This window comes from Dermacentor albipictus, chromosome 1 (assembly GCF_038994185.2).
Source record: "Dermacentor albipictus isolate Rhodes 1998 colony chromosome 1, USDA_Dalb.pri_finalv2, whole genome shotgun sequence".
NCBI lineage: Eukaryota > Metazoa > Arthropoda > Arachnida > Ixodida > Ixodidae > Dermacentor > Dermacentor albipictus.
In genome coordinates this window covers 276,603,109-276,628,547 of record NC_091821.1, presented here as the reverse complement: position 1 = coordinate 276,628,547, position 25,439 = coordinate 276,603,109, and positions in this window count along the sequence as shown.

The following is a 25,439-nucleotide window of genomic DNA, read 5'->3' as shown; positions in this document are numbered from 1 at the left end:
CAGTGTTGTTGGGACGAGGAGCGTCGGCACAGGAAGATGTCGTTGGGGTGTTGGGCAGACGGGCAAACTGCTGGTCAATACGTCGACTTTTAGCGAGTTCAAGGCGGCGGCACTCTTTTATAACTGCATTCACCGTCGCGACGTTGTTGCAAACGAGCAAGTTGAAGGCGTCATTGGCAATGCCTTTGAGGATATGGGAAACCTTGTCTGACTCAGTCATGTGTGCGTCAACTTTGCGGCACAGCTAGAGCCAAGACGTCCTCAATGTACGAGACATAGGGCTCTGTTGACGTCTGCACACGGCTGGAAAGCGCCTTATGCGCGGCAAGTCGGTGACCGTAGGGGTTGCCGAACAAGTCTCGAAGCTTTTGTTTAAGTGAAGCCCAACTGGTGAGCTCATCTTCGTGCGTCCGAAACCAAACTCGAGGTGTGCCACCGAGGTAAAAGACAACGTTGGCGAGCATGATAGTAGGGTCCCACCGGTTATTGAGGCTGGCGTGTTCGTACAGGCTGATCCAGTCATCGACGTCTTCCCCATCTTTGCCCGAGAATACGCCAGGATCACGGGGAGCGGGGAGAGTGATGTAGGTCGTCGAAGCGGCAGCAGGTGTCGGAGCCGGCCAAGTCGAGTTGTCGTCGCCGGGAGCCATGAAGGAAGGCTCGACGTACTGTCCACTGCGAAGCTCCGTGACGAGGTACAGGGAACATCCACCTCCACCAGATATGTTACGTACTAAGATGCAGACGAAAAGCCAATACAAGTATATTTACAAGGAAATACGCCGCACGTGGCCAAGAGGAAACAGCCCGCGCTAGCCTCTAATCGTCTTCACTCTGCTCACCTCTCCGTGAACGCAAATACTGTTCCGTAGCAATATCAGCGCTTATGTATTCCGCTAACTCTTTATTCTTCTCTGTGCACATATTTCCGGTCTACAAATACATATCGTCCAGCCAAGTTTTTTCCCCACTCATTGTACCTGATAACCAAAGATGCTCTTGACATTTTGAATTTACTCTTTTCCATTTGGCTCCCTGATGGATGAGCATTCCGACTCCCCCTCCCTTTCTTTCCGACTTAGTTCTGTTGCACCCTTCCCAAACATAATTCTAATAACTGGCGGCTCTTCTGAGTCTCTAAGGTGCGTTTCTGAAACCGCATACACCCCTATTTGTTCTCTATTTATAACTGCTCCTCAATCTCTGGCGTGCTGGACTGGAAGTGGATAGATGGATGGACGTTATGAGCGTCCCCTTTGGAACGGGGCGGTGGGTTGCGCCACCAAGCTCTTGCTATTATACTGCCTAACCTAGGTTAAACAATGAAAAAAGAAAAAACACTATGAACTACCACGCCCAAATTTTCTGATCCCAAATTGCGATCTGTGCTTTTGTACGTCTCCGTCTTTTGTCGTTTCCCTACTTTTCTTCCACCAATCCTCCAATCGCCTCTTACTAATGCCTATCACGGACATGTTTGCTTTACCACTGCTCTCGCTGAACCCAAGGGCTTCAAGGTGGCCAGTGGTGCCTAAATCAACCGCTGGGTAGACGTCTTCACATTATAATAAAACATGCTCCGTCGTTTCCCTAGCTTTACCGCAGCAAGCACATGCTTCTTCTTCCTTCTTATATCTCGCTTTATAAGTGCGTGTTCTAAGGCATCCTGATCTCGCTTCAAAAAGTGATGAGCTTCCCTGTGAGTTATCATAAATTGTTTCTTCCCTGATTTCGTTTTTTCCTCTTATGTAGTTACTCATGGCAGGTTTCTTTGCCATTGCCGCCACCCATGAGATTATTTCAGCCTCTCTGACTTTCCGCTTGACCTTCTTTGTTGCTGTGTTGCCCACCATACAGGCCGCATACTTGCTGGTAAGCTTCGATCCTAGTTCTTTTCCTCCACTGTGAATCAATGTTTGTCCTGTACAGATACCTAAACACTCTCCCAGCCCATTTACTTTCTTCCATATTCCTCAGCCGTTCTTCATACTCAATTTTACTGCGAGCTTCCCTCACTTCAAAACTAGTCCAGCCCATATCACCCTGCACAGCTTCATTTGTATCTTCCCGTGAGCGCCCAATGCGAGGCGACCCACTGACCTTTGGTTCCCGTCGAGTCCTGATTGTACCCCTGATTTAAAGCAAACAAATGCATTTCCAAAAGTAAGTCCTGGAACCATTACACCTTTCCACGTACCTCGGAGGACCTCGTACCTCATGTATCCCCATAGCGCTCTGTGCTTCATTATGGCTGCATTTCTTTTCCTCTTTACTGTTATGGTTTTTTCCTGTGTTTCCATATACCGTATTTACTCGATTCTAAGCACCCCCTTTTTTTCACGATCGCGATGCCCAAAGTGAGGGGGGGGGGTGCTTAGATTCGAAAAATCTAGAATGACCCCCCCCCCTCCCCTCCCTCTTTTCGCTGCGACATCACGACGACACGGGTGCGAAAAAAAACATTTTATTTTGCAAACATTCAAAAGAAAAATCGGTGCACACAGTGAACCCACCGCTTGTGTCGGATGCTCAGTTACTATTACTGCCACTCGAGTTCGTCGCACCGCTTGAACCGCCGCTCTCGGTATCCCACAGCAGGTCGTCTTCCGTTCCGTCAAAGTGGTTTGTGATCGAGCAGTTCTTAAATGATTCGACCACAACGTCCACTTGGACCCGCTTCCAAGCGTCCGAAATCCTCTTTGCGATGGTTGATGGGGACGGTTTCTGTAGCTTTTGCCATACATCCGTATACAGTCAGGCTGTACGGCGTACTCGCGCCGCGGACGCCGTGCCACCTCGGGACTCCGACGGCTCCGGCTCGATGACAGAGTGAGCAAACGCCCTGCGGCCTTGGCCACGCGCGCTTCCTAATACCGTATGAACGCGTGTAAGGGCCGCACCCGTGTATGGGCCGCACCCCCAACTTCCCGAAGCAAATATTTAAAAAAAAATATCCGTGTAAGGGCCGCACCCCGAACTTTCCACGACCCACGTGTGATTAGCCTTCAAAATGCGCGCGCACGGAAGCTTCCAGATGCCGCCCACGGATGGCGCGGATGTCGCGGGTCATCATCATCATCATATTTTCTTTCTGCCGCGAGCTTCCGCAATCCATATCGTCATCGGTATCATCAGCCCTGGCCACCATGCTGGCCACCCCGGCTTTGTTTTGCGACTGTCGAAGGCACGCGAGTTGTAGCAGCGTTGTTGGCGTGGGCGCACGCTGTTGTTGCGGCTCTCGTGTGTGCTCTGCTTTATTTTTCACGAATTGCCATCGAGCGTTGCCATTCTAGCACGATGGGCAAACATATCAATAGCTACACGGCAGGCTTTAAATTGAAGGTAGTGGAGTTTGCCCTCGACCATGGCAAGCGTGCGGCGGGTAGAAAATTTGACGTGGACGAGAAGTGCGTCCGAAGGTGGTGCAACCAGAAGGATGCGTTGAAGACCACCAGCTCCAAAAGGCGTGCTTTTCGAGGCAAGCCATGCAAATATCCTGAGCTCGAAGAAGAGCTGTTCCGCTACGCAATGGAAGTGCGGAACAATGGATATGCGCTGACGACGGACATGCTGCGCGTGAAGACGCAAGCTTTGGCGCGTGCGAGAAGCATACCCCGCGAGGAGTTCAAAGGTAGCGTCGGCTGGTTGCGGAGATTTTTAAAGAGGAAGGGCCTATCCTTTCGGCGAAGGACCACGCTGTGCCAGAGGCTGCCCCCCGACTACACCGACAAGGTGCTGAACTTTCAAAGGTACGTGATCGGGATGCGCCATGAGCACAACTACATGTTGTCGGAAATAGCAAACGCCGACCAGACCCCCGTGTGGTTCGACTGTCCTGAGAACTGCACAGTTGAGCTTAAAGGAAAGAAGAGCGTTTCTGTGCGGACAACTGGCGCGGAGCGCCAACGGTGCACAGTTATGCTGTGCGTCACTGCAGACGGGCGGAAGCTGCCCCCGTATGTGATTTTGAAAAGGAAGAGGATTCCGAATGAGGCTTTCCCCAAGGGAATTGTAGTTCGAGCCCAAGAAAAGGGCTGGATGGATGATGAGCTCGTCCTCGATTGGATCAAGAGCGTTTGGCAGAATCGCCCAGGCGCGATGTTGGCCAAACGATCGCTGCTCGTCTTGGATAGCTTCCGCGGTCATTTGACGGATAGAGTCAAAAAACAACTGGGCAGTATCCGCACAGACATGGCCGTTATTCCGGGCGGCCTCACCGACGTGCTGCAACCACTGGACGTGAGCATTAACCGGCCTTTTAAGGTTGAGTTCCGGAGGCAATACTCGGAATGGATTGCAAACGGCGATCACGATGAGACTCCGACCGGGCGGCTCAAGAGGGCACCGCTCGCGACTCTGCTGGGCTGGATTTTGACCGCGTGGAATTCGGTGTCTACGGACATTGTATCCCGCAGCTTCAAAGTGACCGGGATTTCCAACGATTTGGACGGAACTGAAGACGACGACTTGTGGGGTGATGAGCCAGAAGAATGCAGCACCAGCTCGGAGTCTGAGGACTCCGCGAGTGATGATGACTGATTGTAAATAGTGATGATTGATGAGGATTATTGTAAATAAACGCGCATTCACTTATTGGTCTGTTTTTACTTGAAAAAAAAAATTTTTTTTTCGTATGTCGCGTGTATGGGCCGCACCCCGAAAATAGGCCCTCGAATTTGTAAAAAAAAGTGCGGCCCTTACACGCGTTTATACGGTAAATAGGGGGGGGGGGGGGGGTGCTTAGATTCGCATGCAAACTTTTTCCCAATTCTTTCGCGAAAATAGAGGGGGGGGTGCTTAGAATCGGGGGGTGCTTAGAATCGCGAAAATACGGTATCTATTGCCTTCGTTTATCCATATACCAAGGTATTTATATTATGTTGCCCCAGGTATTTCTTGGCCCTGTATCTCCACTGTCTGTTCACTGTTTTCATTGAATACCATAACACCTGATTTTCTAACACTAAATTTCAAACCTAAATTGTTGCCTTCCTGTGCACAGATATAAGCCAGACGTTGCATATCACTTTGCTTATTAGCTAGCAACACAATGTCGTCCGCATAAAATAAACCTGGGAGTTGCTGCTGTACTACTGTACCCGCCTGTTTGTATGAGAGATTAAACCCGATATTCCTTCTAGCGCCCTCTGCATCCTCACCATGTACATCAAAAACAGCAGCGGGGCTAAAGGGCACCCCTGCCTCAGTCCCTTGGGTGCTATTGCTCGTTATTGGGCGCTATTCTAGACATTCCGCCATTTTCTTCGGTGCGTGACGTAGGCGCGACGCAAACAAAATGACGCTTAAATTGTGGCCCAGTTTTGTTTACGTAACGTGACGCCAACTTGACGTTTCGCCTAAGAAACTGAAATGAAGGCACTGAATGTAGCGTTATCAGTAAAGCAAAACAGTTTTCCTCCGCAGTGAAAATAAAGTAGCTATCTCAAAGCGTATGATTATTCCGTCGAAAACGCTTCTCGCTTCCGTCGTCTGCTGCGTACAAGCCGTCGTCTGCTTCAATAGCTAGGATGCGTGTCCCCGAAAAATGGAATGAGTCATCGCATGTTGGCTCCAACGCGCTTGTTTTCTTGCTTGAGACAACATACGCGACCTACCAGTGGTGATGCGCGCACGTTCTAGGCCACGTTATCGCTATCTCATGAAACGCAAGTGACTCAACCCGACTCGGCTGGCTGAGAAACGGCCGAATATCACCGATAGCGTTGCGCGCGCCAGAGATATCCACTAGCGCGACGCAAGCGCCGGCGCCGCCTTCACTATAAACGTGATCATCAGAGTTGGGCCTAGCGTTAGGCCTAACGCTAGGCCTAATCTTGGCCTTGGCCGCTCGACGTGACACCGTCGTCATGGGGCCACCATCGCAAGTCGACGCATCCTTAGAACGCATGGAAATTGACGTTCTGAAAAGCAAGGCCGCGCAAAGAGAAGATGACCCCGGCGTCTCTTGTGTTGACCAGCCGCAAGCTAAGCAAGCGAAACTCGCCCCAGGCGCGGACGCAGCCGAGACGCAGGCAGCCAGCGCCGGAGCAGCGTTGGCTAGAGACACCACGGAGGCACCCGAGACGCAAGTAGCAAATGGCAGCGAGACCCCAGACGCAGCCGAAACGCAGGCAGTCAATGCGACCCAATGGCAAACTGTATCAGGCAAGCGGCAGGCTATTAAGGAGCGGAAGGCAGAGAACTTCAAGTACCCTAAAGAATTACCATACCATGTAGTAGTCATTAGGCCCACGGAGAGGCGCAACATTTCGTCATTTCCCCGCGCCACGCTAGCCACTGCACTGAACAAACTTGCGGTTGACGCACATTTAGCTAAGCTAGCGGTCTACAAACCTGACAGCAGAAGCAACACGATCACGGCTATTGTGAAAGAACAGCAGCATGCTGTGAACATTTCGAGGCAAGTCAAGACGCTATCCGGCCCGAAGTGTGGTACTGTCAATGTCACTAGCTACATGGCACCTCCAAAGAACACCGTGTGGTTTGTAATACACCAGGTTGAGCCTGGTAGCACCAACCGGTATCTCATGGAAAACATTTTCTCCCCGCATGGCACAGTTCTTGCAGCGAGGATGTTAGGCAAAACCAGCACAGCCCTAGTCACGTTAGAGGCACCTAGCATTCTGCAAAGGGTCTATTATTATAAGAAGGAAGACGACGAAGAAGAAGCGCTCGTTCCTAGCCAGAGATCGGCTCCATGATTTCTAGCTAATTACGCAGTGCTATTTACCTCGAACGTAAGTTTTGCTTGCACCAATGTGTCCGTGAAGGCCAGCGGCATCGACCGATCCCAGCTGACCCCAGAGAGTTTCGCCTTGGAAGGGAACGGACGTGTCGTCGGCGCGCTCCCCAACCAAGAAGACGACGCCATCTTCACCGACCGCCCTCGGCCGGGCCGCTTTCGCCGGAAGCCATATGGGAAGCGGCTTTCTTGCCGTTTCCCACCGACCGCTCGATGGCTCTTGCAAATCAACCGCCTGACGCACCTGCGCGTCCCGGGCCCTCGCGGGTGACGGACACGCGCCGCCAGGACCTTGACAGCATGGATTTTCAAGACTCCGCTGCTCACAACCTCACGACACCAAAAGGACCCAGCGACCAGAACGCCGGGACAGAGAGCCAAAGTCAAACAGATGGGGATTGGCAGACGGTCCTCACGCTTCGGCAGAAAAAGAAGGATGCGAAAGAGAAGAAGATCAGAGCACTGGAATATTCGGGGACCTTGAAGAATCGGCAAGTTTCCACTGGTCAAGCAACTGATAAATCTAAACACAAACCAGCATACAGGCGCTTACCCTCCCTGCCAAAGGATGATTTTAAGATAGTGGTGCGACCGCATCAAGGGCTACCGGTCAAGAACCTGACTAGTCCACTACTGGCGGATGCCGTGATTGCTGCGTGCAACGGGAAAATATCAGGTGAGCAATTTCTGCTCAGAATCAAGCCGGGCTCCAACATTTTTATCGTGTCCACGCCACACCAGATAGTGGCGGACTACGTTAGACGTATTGAAATGCTCAACATCAACGGCCGGCCTCACTCGGTCAACGCCTACGTAGCGACAAGTGACGGGACAACCAAGGGTGTCATTCACGGCTTGGACCCGCACGCGACACCTGAAATGCTAAAAGCGAATCTACGCATACGCACGCAAGGGGTTGAAATTCTCCAAGCGCGCATGTTCCGTAACACTAAAACGGCCGTTATCACCTTTTTTGGAGGTATTACGCCGCGGTACGTCTACTACAACGGCGGAGAACTTGCTTGCTATCCCTACAAGATTACCACTCAGGTGTGCAAAGTGTGTCACCAAATTGGTCACCGATCGGACGTCTGTCCCCAGCCGGACATTCCAGTGTGCCGTATATGTGGACAACGAGACCCTGTAGCCGGACATGAGTGTGCTCCCAAGTGTGCAGCCTGTGGGGAGGGTCACATGACAGGAGACCGAAGTTGTAAAAAGCGTCTCAAACCCCAAAGCAAAAGAACGCTGAGGACTGGCGTTCAACGGACTACCCGGAAGGACAGCTCAACGAAGCCACCTCAACGCCTACGTTGGTTCAGTTCCGATGATGGAGAATCCGCCTCCGATTCCTCGCCGGAGGTATCAGAGACTCGCCGTCGATCCAGGTCAAGATCGCGGACCCGAAAGAACTCCAATCCCAAAAACCCACCTCATTACCAATCACCAAAACCACCTAAATCGGGGGCTTTCGGCACTGTGACCAAGCAAGTGCCACAAGATAACACGGTAAGCTGGGCACGAGTCGTTTCTCCTACTGCTCCTATAACAGAAAATCCCGAATATCGGAAGATCGTTAACGAGAACAAGCTCCTCCGCGAGAGCTTGGCAGAAATTAAGCGAGAGTTGGCCTCCCTCAAAGCTAGTCGCTGTACCGAAACGAACAAAACAACACATACTAAAGCAGCAGGCATGCCTCTCGAGGTTATAACGACGCCGAATTCTGTGGAAGTTACACTCCAACAGGTTGTGCATCAATTACAAACTATGCAGAATTTTCAGCAGCAGATGTACGCAGAATTTCAAAGCCTAAAAACTTACGTCGACGAATCTGTGGCCAGTGCAAAGAGCGCGGCTCGTAAGCGAGCCAGCATTAGCCCCAGCGCTCAATCTAACCGCCGTCCACGACCCATATCGACCTCGGACAGCGAAAGCACTATTCATGGCGAGTAGAACGCGAGTACATCACGAATATCTCGAAATTTGGCAATGGAACTGCCGCACCTTCCACAAACGGGCGGCAGCTCTACAACAATACATTAACACGGTGCCAGTCAAACCTGATGTTATTTGTTTGCAAGAGATCGGTAACAAGCCAGTCAGATTGACTGGCTACTACACAATAACCCACCCAGACTACCCTAAGGTCGCGACGATGGTGCTCAAGGACATAGCAATCAGTATAGATTATCTGGCGAGTAGCAGCATCAATCATCAAATTGTAACAATACTACCGCAGAAGCGTAGCAAGGCAAAAACAATAATCACGAACGTGTATAGCCCCCCTAAAGAAAGGAGGGCCGATTTCGAGGCCATCATTCGGTACGTCATGTGTCACTCCGGCACCCAGGATAGAATACTGCTTCTTGGGGACTTCAATGCTCCTCACACCAGCTGGGGTTACCGAACAGACACCCCCAAAGGCCGAGAGCTCGAGCGAGCGACCGAAGCATATGATCTCCAACTCATAATTCTCCCTCAAAACCCGACAAGATTAGGTAACAGCGTCAGTGCAGACACCTTTCCAGATCTCACATTCACAAATAATGTCAACGAGGTATTCTGGACCAATCTAGGAGAGAATCTAGGCAGTGACCATTTCATTATCAGTGTGTCGGTAGGCTCCCCGAAAATTCGGCGACCCTGTGGCCAGGTGGTAATCACGAACTGGGTAAATTATCGCAAAATCCCCGTGCCGGAGATATCACCTGAGAACGCTGAAGAGTGGGCAAAACACATTCGAGACGCTCATAAAGCAACATCTAAGCGGCTAGCGCTCACAGCGGAAACGCCGGTAGTTGACAACCATCTGCTACATATGTGGGAAGCCAGAAGGGGGCTAACTAAACGATGGAAAAAACAGCGACTTAATCGCAAACTGCGCCACAGAATTGCTGAAATATCAGAGCGGGCAAACGCTTACGCACAGCAGTTAGAGACAGCGAGTTGGGCGAGCTTTTGCGACTCACTTCGCGAAACGTTACACACCTCCAAGACATGGGCGATACTTCGCAGCATAATGGAACCAGGAAAAACAAAAACGGTCAATAACCGCACTCTTCAAAAACTTGCCGGAGAATTTTCAGGAACAGATCAGGCCCTCCTCACTAAGCTTAAAGAGAAGTACGTAGGAGCAGTAATCACTCCCCCATGCACCTTGCCATACCAAGGGCAAGAAAACGCGGTGCTAGACGCTCCGATAACTAAGGCAGAACTCTTCGCGGCAGCGCAAGCTGCGAAGAGAAATACTGCTCCAGGACCAGATCAGCTCACAAATGCTATGATCCGGAACCTGAGCGACGACCACCTGGAACAGCTTACCCGGTATTTTAATGAACAAATATGGGAGAGGGGCGCAGTTCCACAACAGTGGAAGGAGGCCAAAATCGTGCTTATTCCGAAAGCAGGAAAACCTCATGATCTACAAAATCTCAGGCCGATATCACTAACCTCCTGTCTTGGCAAATTATTTGAGAAGGTGATCCACACACGTCTCACGTCTTACATTGAAGACCGCAACCTATTTCCTACTAACATATTCGGCTTTCGCCAGCATCTGTCGACACAAGATGTTTTCCTGCTACTTCGCGAAGAAGTTCTATGCAACACCACGGTTGGTGCGGAACATCTCGTCCTGGCTCTTGATTTAAAAAGCGCATTTGACACTATTTCACATGAACTTATCTTATCTGAGCTAAGTGACATCGGTTGTGGACAAAGAATCTATGATTACGCCCGCTCTTTCCTGACCTCTCGCATCGCGACAATAGGCATTGGCACTACGCGCTCAGACCCTTTTCCCATGCCCAATAGAGGTACACCGCAAGGGGCGATACTCTCCCCCCTTCTTTTCAATATCGGTATGAGACGCTTAGCCAAATCACTCGATGTCATACCTGGGCTAGGGTACGCAATATATGCAGACGATATAACCCTATGGGCAACCAGCGGCTCGTTAGGACAAAAAGAAGAAATCCTGCAAGAAGCAGCGACCGTTGTTGAGACCTTCGCTCGCAGCAGTGGAATGAGCTGCGCTCCCGATAAATCAGAATTTATCAGGATACGAGGGCGAGGCCGTCAAACTCACGAGCCGGTGAACCTCTTTCTAGGAGACAGCCAGATAAAGGAAGTCCAAAAAATGCGAATCCTCGGACTATGGCTGCAAAGCAACAAACGAGTAGACCACACCATTAAAACCCTTAGGACTACGGTGAAACAGATCTCTCGTATGATCCGTAGAGTAACTTATCACCGAAAAGGTTTCAAGGAAACAGAGACGATCCGGCTCGTTCAGGCTTTTGTGCTAAGTCGTCTCACATATAGCCTCCCTTTCCAGGACCCCACGAAAACAGAACTAAAGGCCCTAGATGCGTTGATTAGAACGTCGTACAAAGCGGCTCTCGGCCTACCACAGGGAACCTCTACTGAACGCCTGCTGGCCCTCGGGATTCACAATAACTACGAGGAGCTACGGGCAGCGACGCTCATATCTCAACGGGAGCGGCTTAGCTTAACCACCTCTGGCAGAAAATTACTTTGCCGCGTGGGTTACCCTACTCATCCACAGTATGCGGGAGAAGAACTCGAATCTCTGGCCAGAGTCCTTCGTGAAAGGATCATAGTAGCCCCAATCCCTAAGAACATGAGTCCAAAATACCACCAGGGACGTAGAAATGCTCGAGCTCGAAAGTTAATGCAGCAATTCGATGGAAACCCGGATACAGTCTACACAGATGTCGCTCGATGTGGTGCTGACAAATACGCCCTCGCAGTGGTAGGAGCGGCCGCAAATCAAGGGCTTGTGACTTGTGCCACGGCTAGAGTTGCATCTGCGAATACCGCAGAAGCTTCAGCCATCGCGCTAGCTATTAAAACTAAGGACGCTCTGGGACAATCGTCGATAACTCTTACAGATTCCCAAGTCGCATGTAGACTATTCCTCACCGGGAGGCTACCACACAGCACCACTCACCTATTAGGATCCAACCTAACGCAGAAACACATGATCATCTGGTGCCCGGGTCACGCAGGACTCGAGGGCAATGAGAGAGCGGACGGCGCAGCTCGTGCTTTTGTCAACCGAGCGGCCGACCACTCTGACGAAAACCCCTTTTTACCACGAGACATCCTTGAGCACCAGCGGCGCGAGCGAAGAAAGTACAGTCCACCACACCCTGACCTATCCAGGCAGGACTCTTATGACTGGCGCCGAATACAGACGCACACATTTCCAAACCTTTATTTGAAAAATGCCATTCACCCAACGCTGTACAGCGCTCGCTGTCCTTGGTGCGGAGGCCGGCCAACTCTCGCCCACATTACGTGGGACTGCCAGAACAGGCCACCCAAAATTAATACACCAAAAATAGCCGGCAAACATTCCGGAAGGGAGCAGTGGGAGACTTGGCTCGCCAGCGAGGATCGGGAGATGCAACTAGCGCTTCTCGACCAAGCACGGCGGACCGCTCAAGCCAGTGGGGCCCTGGACTAGGGGCTCCACCCACTCGCTTTCTGCATTTTTTTTTCTCCTTTAAATAAACGTTTTGATATATATATATTATTATAACTGCCCGCCCCAGACCCACCCATTCAAGAACAGGCCAGTGTTATGCCTTCCTTGTCACAAAAGTGGCCACATGCAAACATTTTGTCCAAACAAACCGGTGTGTTCCCAGTGTGGAGTCGACCATGACCAAGACACCCAGTGCGGAGTGTCTTTTTGTGTCAGATGCCAAGAAGAAGGCCATATGGCAACAAGCCCCACGTGTCCGTGCAGAGCATCCCAGGCGCCTTCGCCTCGATCAGTACGGTCAAGAAGCCCAACGCGACGATATGAGGCCACTAGACGTAATAACAAAAGGTCAGTCACCCCAGCAATGTACAGACAGGAATCGAAGTCACCAGCACCACAACAGGAAGCAAGCGGTCAATCCAAGCACCATCCACACAAAACACCGAGTAGGCACCGCAGCCCGTCAAGTCAACCGAAGCAACCTCGCCAGTCACTATCTAAGCTTGACCAAGCTATAGCCAAAGCGCAAGCCGATCTAGAGAAGGCACGGTCCTTGATGATTACGACACAACGTGCTTTCAACGAGTCACTAGAAGAAAAGAAAAAAAGTCGAAAGCGCAGAGAAGTTTCAGAAGGCATCAGCTAGATTCTGAGCCGAAAACCCCCTGACCAGCCCTTCTACTCCTCCAATGCCGGATAAGACCTCTGCTCCTCCAAACCCATCCCCACAAAAGGTATGCCCGCCGCCGCCCACATCGCAGTCGGCATACGAAAAACCCGATATGCTTGCGAACGAAAGGATTACGGCAGCATTGGCGGATATCGGGAAAAGACTTGCCGCCCAAGAGGAGAAGCAAGCCGAACAGACCAACTTAACTACCCAACTGGCCACAATCATGACGAAACTGTGTGCACAAGACACGATTAGCAACCAGCTCAGCCAAGTTCACATAGAACAGCAGAGGCTCCGCCTTGAGCAAGATTACATACTACAGCGACTGGACGCCCTAGAAAACAAGCAGCCACCCCCAACCAAGCACATCTCCGCCGGAAAGCAAAGGTCGGCCCCCTACTAACAGCATAAATATGGCGCCTGTTTCCCCCGAACATACACCGGACATCCTACAGTGGAATTGTCGAGGTCTTCAAGCCTGTGCAACAGAATTGAATCTTCTATTCGAGCGTATATGTTATCCAAGCATTCTTCTGCTGCAGGAGACCAAGGGAACATCTCCGGGTCTTCATCACTACAAAGCTATGTTTTCTCCCAGCATCACGCGTGCTCATTGTGGACAGGAGAAAATACAAGCACAAGCAGCCATTTTTGTACATAAAGACACACCGCATGCGCAGCTGGACACCGCCACCTTCTGCACACCACATCAAGAAATTGTCGCAGCGAGAACACGCTACAACAACAAGCATATAGTCATCGCTAGCGCATACTACAGATCATCGGCAAAATCGCAGGATACAAATTATGATTGGTTATGGCAGCTGAAACACGCCTACCCAAGGGATGCCATTCTGGTAGGTGGGGACTTCAATGTGCCGCATGAAACATGGGGCTACCGAAACTCAAGCTCAAAAGGAACAAGACTTAATGCAGCCACGGAAAAGGCAGGGCTTTTGTTGGCCAATGATGTCGACTATTCCACGCGACGCGGTATGCAACCTGGGCAACGTGACACGATTCCAGACCTGACCTGGCACTCTGGAAACATCATTAAGGATTGGCGGTGCGGTCATGAGACAATGGGTAGTGATCATTACCCTATTTGGATTGAGCTGAACTCGACTCTCAGAAAACGAAGACGCACTACTCAAACAGTCAATTGGCAAAAGTTCAGAGAGGCACTCGATGAACATCTAGAGGAACTTCCTGTTGAGGACCTCCTGCGCAGGGCCAAAGAACAAGCCACCACTTCCACACTGGTGACAACAGATGTCCCCACACCAGATACCCACCTCCTCAATCTCTGGGAGAGCAGGAAGCAGGCAGAGCAAGAATACCTATTATCAAGAAAGGATTATAAAAAATTGCTGACTTTGCGCAAGAGAACAGCAGAGGCGAGACGATACGCTAAGCAGCTCACCCGGGAAAGATGGCTAGACTTCTGTAGCACTCTATCACACCGTTCCGGTACAGGGCGCTTGTGGCGCACCTTCCGAGCTATGAATGGTCAAAAGAAGACTAGGAATAACATAGAGAACTTCCTGATCCGCACCGATCAGACCGTCGATGAACTAGAGCATGAGGCAGCGTACACCTTTTTCCCGCAGCCCGTTCATTTGCCACCATACGATATCTACACCCCTCTGCCGTCTGAGAACTCCGACGCATCAATGCTCCATTCAGCCTGTTTGAGTTGGAGCTAGCCCTTTCGCAAGTGAAGCGGAACAGTGCCCCAGGAAAAGACGGGATCTCCTGGAGCATGCTCCGCAACGCAGACACAAATACTAAGCACAAGCTCCTAGAGTTGATAAACAAGCATTGGCAAGATGGCTCCCTTCCTAAGCACTGGAAGCATTCCGTTGTCATACCTATACCGAAACCTGGCAAGCAACCGACGCAACTCGACAATATGCGACCAGACTCACTTACTCCGACCATTTGTAAGGTAATGGAAAAGATGGTTACTACACGCTTCTCCCACCACCTCGAAGAGTGTGGGTACTTCCACCCCTTCCAGACCGGATTCCGGCCGCAGTTGGGCACACAGGATAGCCTCTATCTTCTGCATACCACCATCAACCGCGAGAGGAAATTTTGCAGAGGACGACCAGACATTCTAGTAGCAGTTGACTTGAAGAAAGCTTTTGATACCATTGGCCACCCTGCTATTATAAAAGCAGTCGAAAGCACTCGAGCAGGCACCAGAATTGTAACCTTCGTGAAAGCATTCTTAAAAGACAGGACATACGAATTTCAGTTCGGTCATCTAGCCAGGCACTTCACCAACTCTGTAGGAATCCCACAGGGGTCAGTCATCTCCCCTACACTCTTTAATGTCGTCATGGCCAAGATCGCGTGCAAGTTAAACGCAGTTGAAAACCTTTGGTTTACAATGTACACTGATGATATAACCCTGTGGACGACCTATAGGCTCAGTTCAGCTGAACACGTAACAATGCTACAAAATGCACTGGAAATAATTGATCAGGAGCTGAAACCAACAGGCATGAGGCCCTCGCCGGAGAAGACGCACTACATGACGATACATGACAAACATGGAAGTTCCGACGTAACCCTTTACTTCGATGGCCACAAAATTCGCCAACCGGAAGAGGGATACCTCAGAATATTGGGCATCCCAATCAACAAGGACGGCACGGCAAGCACATGGCTGCAACATTTGAAGCAGCAATGGAAACCGATGGTGCACCTTATCAGGAGGCTAACCCACCACAGCGGAGGGGCAGGAACAGAGGTTGCACGGCGGCTTACGGTAGCTGTTCTCATCGCCAAGATAAGGTACGGAGCGCCACATTACGACCTGATGGCCGCAAACTACAAGCAACTTGACAAGCTACACAACGTGGCTATGAGGGCAATCACCGGCCTACCAATACACGCAAAAATAGAAGACCTGCACAGATACTCCCGCCTCCCGACGGTGGAAGCATTGGTTAAAACCCACACGGATAACCATGAAACGAGGCTGAAGAACACGTGGAATGGTCAGCGACTGCTATCTGCACTGCATGGCACCAACCTGCACTTGCCAGAGCTGGATCACCTCCCACCCTGGGATGAAATAATTAAGGGTTACGGAACCCAGACCACTACCTAAGAACACCAAAGGTGAAGGCAGGGCACACCGACAACAAAGTGTACTAGACGCGGAACAAAAGCATGAAGGAACAAAAATATATACTGATGCTGCGTTACAATACGATGAACATTCAGGAAAAATGTATGCTGCTACCGCTTTTTACAGAGCAAACGGGCAAGCACACGCCGTGAGCCACAGCGGCTATACTTCCTGGACAGCCACCGATCTTGAACTGGCCATCGAAGAAGCCATTCAACTCTGTGAGGCGCGCACCGAAGACGCGGTTCACATCTACACCGACAGTCAAGAGGCCGTCAAGCGACTGAACTCCCGATCCTACACGACTACGATAGCGCACCGCATAAAACAAGCCTGCCGCCACCTATGGGACAATAGACATGCACGCATTTTCGTACATTGGACACCTGGTCACAACATGAGGGGAGCGGGGAACAGGGCGGCCCATGAAGCTGCAGGCGAGAAAATTAGAGAAGACCGCCATCGCAGCCGTGAAGTGAGCCCGTCCCTGCTGGACCATACCTATAGCTCCCCGTCATCCGTCGTTGTACCAGATCAACAGATTGCCCGGTTGAAACACGAGAGGAAGGCTCTAGTACGGGAGTTCATTCCTAGCATCCTTCCTCCCATTCCCACTCGCCTTCCTAGAACAGCCCAGGTCCTCATCCACAAAGCAAGAGCTAAGGCATCTATTACACCGGATGTCCTGAGCAAGTGGAGAAGAACAGAAGTGGAATGCCCCAGCTGCCCTGCGATCAACGTCGATCTTAAACATATGATCTGGTCCTGTCCTGCCACAGCCACCCTTAGGGACAAGCACACCCGACCTCTAAAGGTGGCATCGTACGAAGACTGGGTCGCACCTCAAGCAGATGCCACCAGAAGAATCAACGCTTTGCTCTCCTTTGCGAAGGAGGCAGGAATACTTCCTTTCACCTAACCCCCACCCCTATCTTAGGCCACGGGCCATCCCTTCTAATAAAAGTTTCAATCAATCGAAACTTCAAGGCGCCGCCTTGCGTACATTTCTTTTTATAAATTAGAAAGAGGCCACTGTCATAACTTTTGATTGTGCGGCATTAATCTTGATTACAATACAAATGCAGCAGTGAAAAGTGGACAACAGTGCCGAATGTTTGCTATGTTCAACCAATATTATTTTGTATAAACGCGTTCCTTTAAAAAATGATGGCCCCAAACACAAATGCCAACACCACCCGAGAGCGATGCATATACTATGAGCACGCGTTATGAACAAAAGATTTTCGTGGCGCCAAACGACGGGGAAAATGTGGCGGTACGCATTCCTTTCGGCTGTCGTTGCATATGGCTGCTCATTAGAATAATTCGCGCGGCTCGTCGCAGCAAAAATTATGGCGGAAAATCTCAGCAATGGCGGCCCAGCGCAACGTCACGCATCGTCAGAATGACGTCTACGAAATAGCCCTTCCTGTGACGCTCCCCACAGCATATTCCTTCAGCCAATCAGCAAGCTGGCATGGCGCATATCTTGAATCGCCACCACATATTCGCGCAATTGCAGGTGCATTGCACTGGCTTCTGCACGCTACGGCTCACATTCTTTTTGAAGCGCTAACGTCACAATATATCTGCCAAGGACCAAAATAATGTATTAGTCCATAAGATTTGCAGCTCTACGTCACGTTTCGTCATCTTGATGAAAATGCAAAATGACTCAATGACTCAAACAACTCAAGCAAATTCAGGAAATGTACACGCAAGAAGTGCACAGAACCGAACAAACACCGGAGGTAGACAAGCGGCTCCTCAGGCTTTGGGAGGCTAGACGCGAGCTCACCAAGAGATGGAAAAGACAAAAGCTAAATAAGAAGCTAAAGAAGAAGATAGCGGACATCACTAGGCAGACGGAGGAGTACGCGACGCAGCTGGCCAGACAGGGGTGGCAACAGTTTAGCAACTCGCTGACGGCCAAAACGTGGCGCATCCTCAAGGCCCTCATGGACCCTAGCAAGAACAAGTCCGAAAGCGGCAAATCGATCCAAAGACTGGTCCACCAGTACGAAGGTTCCGAAGAGCAGCTCCTGAAAGAAGTCCGAGAAAAATGCTGCGGGAAAGACCAAATCGAAGGTTACAAAGGAGATTATCTCGGTGAGGAAAACCCAAAAATGGACCGACCCATCACGAGAGAGGAGGTCACAGAAGCCGTGAGAGCGGCCACCAAGAATACAGCGGCGGGAGCGGACAAGATTCGAAACTCGCTCATAAGAAACCTAAGTGACGAGGCAGTCGATCAGCTGATGTCGTACCTCAACACGCTCTGGCAAGAGGGGAAGGTACCGGCGGAATGGAAACACGCCGTCGTGGTCATGATACCCAAGCCGGGCAAGAAACTACAGATCGAGAATCTCAGGCCGATCTCGCTTACGTCGTGCCTGGGAAAACTGTATGAGAGAATAGTCACCAGAAGGATCCAGCAGCACCTGGAGAACGGGAGGTGGTACCCTGACAGCATGTATGGATTCAGGGCGAACCTATCGACGCAGGACGTCCTCCTACAACTCAAAGAGGAGGTACTCGACACAATGCCCAAGGCGGGTGAAAACGTTGTGATGGCGCTCGACATCAAAGGCGCCTTCGACAACGTCAGCCATGCGGCCATAATGGAGGGCCTCAACAACACCAACTGCGGAAGGAAAGTACTCGACTACGTCAAGGACTTCCTAACCGACAAAACGGCAACGATAGGGCTAGGGGAGTTGAGAAGCGACACCTTCTCTACACCGTGTAAAGGCACACCCCAAGGCTCCGTGATATCGCCCGTGCTATTTAATGCGGCGATGATCGGCCTGGCAAAACGACTCGGCGAGATCCAGGGCATCTAACACGCGATGTACGCGGACGACGTCACGGTTTGGGTCACGCAAGGTTCACTGGGGGAAAAACAAGAGAAGCTACAAGAGGCTGCGCGCTGTGTCGAAAAGTACACCAGAGAGAGGGGACTGGTATGCTCCACAGAAAAATCCGAACTACTGAGAGTAGGTCGACACCCCACCCAAGCAACACTGGAAGTAACGATTGACGGTCAAAACATCCCGGAAAAGAATATGATCAGAATCCTGGGCATGTGGCTACAGGGCAGCAGGAAATGCAGCCACACCATCAGCCTGCTGAGCAAAGTGACGGAGCAGGTGGGCCGGATGATCAACAGGGTCTCCCAGAAAAGATACGGCATGAAAGAGGAAGACACAATCAAACTCGTCGGCAGCCTAGTCGTCAGCCGAGTCATCTACTCGCTACCGTACCACGCAATGATCAAAGGAGAGAGGGAACAGGTGGACACGATACTCAGGAAAGCATACAAGACGGCTCTCCATCTGCCAAAAAACACGTCAAACGAAAAACTGCTCCAACTGGGCATCAGCAACACTTTCAGCGAACTGGCGGAAGCCCTGCTCGAAACGCAAAAAGCCAGACTCAAAAGCACCCCTGCAGGGAGAGCGCTCCTGACTAGGCTGGGATGGGACACGGGCGGACACGTAGATAGATACGCAGACGTGCCCGACTGCTTAAGAAAAACAGTAAGCGTTAGGCCAGTACCTAAGAACATGGACCCCAACCTCCACGAGAGCAGAAGGCAGGCGCGAGCAGAATACGTGGAAAAGACACTAGCGCTACTAGACAACACGGTATACACGGATGCTGCCACGTACACGCGAGAAGGGAAGCGCACGGCCACGGCGGTGGTGGTGGACGGCGACGGGAATCTGATCACATGTGCGACGGTAAAGGCAGCCGACACAGCGGAGGCCGAAGAAATTGCCGTGGCGCTGGCGGCAGTAGAAGGATATAGGACAGGCAGGGCTCTAAACATCTTAACAGACTCGAAGGAAGCGTGCAGAAATTACACGAGGGGCAGGATTAGCAAAGCCGCGCTCAGAATTCTTGGCGGAGCCAACTTCGCCGAGAGGAACGTTACGCACAAGTTAATCTGGATTCCGGCCCACGCAGGCATAGAGGGTAACGAAAGGGCAGACAGCCTAGCTCGAGAGACCACGTTCCGAGCAGAGCAGTTGCACGCCCCGGAGTATCACCCACACGCTTGTGAAGGAGGATACGCAGAAATCTTAAACTTATACAGAGGGACGAGAGCCAAATATCCCCCACCGCACAAAGCTCTAACGCAGGAGGAAGCAACGAGTTGGCGCAGATTGCAGACAAACTCCTTCCCAAATTTATACATCCTAAACAAAATGTACCCAACACAATACAGAGACACCTGCCCATGGTGCGGGGCCACACCCACACTATATCATGTCACATGGGAATGTAAAAAAAATCAATCATTTCACCAACACAATAACCCGAGTGCGGAGCAATGGGAGAGTCGGCTTACCAGCTGCGAGCTCACGGCCTAAAGGGCCTTAGTGCATCACGCTAGTGAGGTAGCTAGGCTCAGTGGAGCCCTGGAATAGGGGCCCACCCTTGCCGGAAGAGGCTCCAAGTCGCCGGCGCCCAAGACGACGACCGAGACCTCGAGACGCTAAATCCTTGAAGGAACAAAATAAAGTTTTTTTCTCTCGCTCTCTTTCGCAAAACTTCCGTTTCCCGGCACAAATTTCAAGGCACGCGAGCTCTCCACAACCAATCAGAGAGTCAACATGGCGGATCATGGCGGCCGTGCAGCCGCGCCATGCGTGTCCACGGCCGGTCTCTAGGGGAGCGCGCGCGCGCGCACCCCTCGAGACCGGCCGTGGTGTGTCGAGAATAACACCCATTCTATAGATACCCATTCTCTACACGCATGGCGGTTACCAGCGGCATTTCGTTTGCGTCGCGCCTACATCACGCATCGAAGAAAATGGCGGAATGTCCAGAATAGCGCCCCTTGTTGACTGGGGCACTATTGTGGACATTGCGCCATTTTCTTCGATGCGTGACGTAGGGGCGACGCAAACAAAAGGTTTGTTCGATTCAGAAAAAAGGTGCACGGCATCACAAACGAAAAGGTGCAGGGAGTGCCAGGATGCACCCACTCGCTGCAAGGTTCAAGGGTGCAGTGCACAGCGGCGGCACCTTGCCTTGCACCCCGTTCAATCGAGCACGGGGGTGCAGGGTGCGCCGCTGCACCACAGAATAAAGGCTGCACCTCGGGGAATCGAGGGTCTAGGTGCAGTGCACCGTGAATAGGTGCAGAAGGTGCAGAGAAACTTGGGTGAATCGAATAGACCTAAAATGGCACTGGTGGCCCCGTTTTGCTTACGTAATGTGACGCCAACTTGACGTTTCGCCTAAGAAACTGAAATAAAGGCACTGAATGTAGCGTTATCGGTAAAGCAAAACAGTTTTCCTCCGCAGTAAAAATAAAGCAGCTATCTTAAAGCGTATGATTATTCCGTCGAAAACGCTCCGCGCTTCCGTCGTCTGCTTCAATAGCTAGGATGCGTGTCCCCGGAAAATGGAATGAGTCATCGCATGTTGGCGCCAACGCGCTTGTTTTCTTGCTTGAGACAACATACGCGACCTACCAGTGGTGATGCGTGCACGTTCTAGGCAACGTTATCGCTATCTCGTGAAACGCAAGTGACTCAGCCCGACTCGGCTGTTCGAGAAACGGCCGTATATCACCGATAGCGTTGCGCGCGTCAGAGATAACCACTAGCGCGACGCAAGCCCCGGCGCTGCCATCTATTGCTCAATGCGCTGGTTACTCGCACCGCGGGAGGAAACTTCAAGGCGCCGCCTTGCGTACATTTCTTTTTATAAATTAGAAAGAGGCCGTAGTCATAACTTTTGATTGTGCGAAAAGGCATTAATCTTGATTACAATACAAATGCCGTAGGGAAAAGTGGACAAAATTGCCGAAAGTTTGCTATGTTCAACCAATATTATATCGTATAAACGCGTTCTCTTAAAAAATGATGGCCCCAAGCACAAATGCCAACACCACCCGAGAGCGATGCAAATACCATGAGCACGCGTTATGAACAAAAGATTTTCGTGGCGCCAAACTACGGGGAAAATGTGGCGATAAGCATTCCTCTCGGCTGCCATTGCATATGGCTGCTCATTAGCATAATTCGCGCGGCTCGTCGCAGCAAAAATTATGGCGGAAAATCTCAGCAATGGCGGCCCAGCGAAACGTCACGCATCGTCAAAATGACGTTTACGAAACAGCCCTTCCTGTGACGCTACTCACGAGATATTCCTTCAGCCAATCAGCAAGCTGGCATGGCGCATATCTTCGATCGCCACCACATATCCGCGCAATTGCAGATGCATTGCACTGGCTTCTGCACGCTACCGCTCACATTCTTTTTGAAGCGCTAACATCACAATATGGGTGCTATTCTGGGGCCGAATCTTATAACGGTTCGGAATACGAACCGTTCGCTTCGCCACTTACGTCACTTGATGTGTCACTCCCAAGCCGGCGGTGCGAGAAGGGGAGGACGCGACCAATAGATGAGAGGGTGCCACCTCTGAAGTGTACGTCACTATATGACGAGCTAATCGAGGAATTGCAGAATGTTTCTGCTTGCTAAACAAATGTAAAATATAAATTAAATATTATACGCCAAGTTTTGAAGTATAAACTTGTGGTGCCGGGCGTTTACGCAATGCAGAAGTAATTTATTACTGTCATTCTTTTTCATTCTCAGCCCACAGGCGGTATCGTAAGCGTAAATGAGTTGGCCACGGAGTGGGCAGAGCGCAGCGCTATGTGGTCTGCTACCAGGAGCTCGCACGATGCATGCAACAGGAACGCACTACCAGCACTTCTCAAATAGATAGCGCGACAAAACCGTGAACTGGTTCTTAGGGACACCTTTACTAGCCGACTATATCAGTTTTCCTTCTTTTTTCGCCCTTCGTCATCGGCTCGGACATGACTCGCTCGCCGCCGCGCTGCCGCTATCCCTGCGATCTGCCCCACGGCGAGTCGCGTGATAGAAGCAATGGAACTTAAATCGAACATTACGGTATACGGGCCCTGCGTTTCCTGCGCGAAGTCAAATCGAAGAGTGTGGTGCTGACTGTGCGCGCTGGGCCTTGAAATTGAGAAACAAAGTATGGCACTCCCGAAATAGAGAAAAAAGGGCAGCCAAATAAGAGATCTCCACAATACCTTCCCGTCCTGACTGTATAGTTTTATCAGCCGAACGAAGGAAGCGCTGAACCAGCCTAGGTTGAACCCTTCTGACTGCTGAACGGCGATCTGCGAGCTATTCACACTGGCGATAGCACTGGTAATTCGATCTCACCATGCAAATATCTCCTTGGCATTGACTTTGAAGCTGAAGTCACGGGAAAGCTGACCAAGCCCTTCAACGGGCCAACACAGTAATTGCCAGAGCAACTTTGTGGACAATGTCGGCAGCAGAGACCTAGGCAATTCCGACGAATGCTTCGCGTCCGACCTGAGCTCTGGGAGCTGCAGGCCGGTGACAATGAACCCCAGCGCGCAATATTCCTTCCTCTGCGTGGAATGGCCACTCGTACGCTTGCACCCGACTCTCCTCCATTTGATAGCGTAGCCTGCAAAAGGTCGACTTAGAAAGCCAGCAAGGGCGGTGCAACTCATTATCCGTCACTTCTTCGAAAGCGTATCGCATTTCCAGCCGTGGTCGACACCGAAAGAGCAACGCCAAGCAGACGACGAAGGCAAGTAATAGCCTCCGAAGCAACCAACGCACGCACGCGCGACGCCCGCGTGTCTCCGGGGACGCGCGACCGGCGCGCGCGGCCAGGGTCACAAGCCAACAGCCCAGCCACAGCAACGGAACCCAAAGCGGACTACCCCCCTTCGTCGGTTCCTACGACCGGTTCTCTTTGAAGATGATTGACAGATGCGTGACGTATTCGAAAATTGCGATACCGCCCCGCTGCCTCTGACGACCTGTGACGTAATCAAAATTTTGGCCAATCAGGTGAGGCTAAAGGAACGGTTCCCCAACCCATAGAGTTTCCTACAAAATTACTAGCGGGAACTCTGGCGCTAGTGTCTACGTGAGCTACAATGGGAGCGGTTGTCCCAGCATGGGAATTATGGGAAGTACTAGGATTTGCCTAAACTCCGTCCTTTTGGCTTCAAACAGCTTTGTGACTTCGTAAACTCGTCATTTTCAACAGTTTATTGCGTAATAAATAATTAAATAAACATTGTTAAAATTGCCCGACGGCAGGATTCGAACACAGGGACTCTAGTACAGAAGCCTGATATTGAAACCATTAAGCCACGGATGCATGTATCGACAAACGAATGAAACGCACTTATGAACTTATCGCGGGCAGGCCAGTGCTTTGAGACGCTAGAGACGCTTGGCGCGTTTGGATTTGGGCACATAGACAAGCTCAATCGTTGCAATTAATAGCAATTGTACGCGTTCTCGGCGTCTTCTGCACTTCGAAGAATATAGATTGCGCCAGGCACGTACCCAGGATTTTTTTTCGGGGGGGGGGCACCCCCTCCACCATCATCATCATCATTATCATCATCATCATCGTCGTCGTCGTCGTCATCATCATCATCATCATCATCGTCATCAGCCTGTTTTATGTCCACTGCAGGATGAAGGCCTCTCCCTGCGATCTCCAATTACCCCTGTAATACACCAACCGATTACAACTAGCGCCCGCGAATTTCCTAATTTCATCGCTTCACCTAGTGTTTTGTCGTCCTGGATTGCGTTTCCTTTCTCTTGGTACCCATTCTGTAACCCTAATGGTCCAACGGTTATCTAACCAGCGCATTACATGACCTGCCCAGCTACATTTTTTTATCTTGATGTCAATTAGAATATTGTCTATACCCGTTCGCTCTCTGATCCAAACCACTCTCTTTCTCTTTTAACGTTATGCCTAGCAATATTCGTTCGATCGCTCTTTGCGTGGTCCTTAACTTGCTCTCAAGTCTCTGTCCTATATGCACTGGCAAAATGCACTGGGAAATGCATTGGCAAATGCATTAGCACTGGATATATTGCACTGGCAAAATGCACTGATTGCACACCTTACTTTTCAATAATAATGGTAAGCTTCCAGTCAGGAGCTGGTAATGTCTGCCGTATGCGATCCAACCTATTTTTATTCTTCTGTGAATTTTCTTCTCATGATCAGGGTTCCCTCTGATTAATTGACCTAGGTAAACGTACTCCTTCAGTCTCTAGAGGCCGACTGGCGATCCTGATCTCTTGTTCCTTTGCCCGGCTATTTAATATATCTTCATCTTCTGCATAATAATATTCAAACCCACTCTTACACTCTCTCTGTTTAGGTCTCCAATCATTTGTTGTAACTCGTCTGCATTGTTGTTGAATAGAACAATGTCCTCGGCAAACCGAAGGTTGCTGAGATATTTGCCGTCGCTCTTTACTCCTAAGCCTTCCCA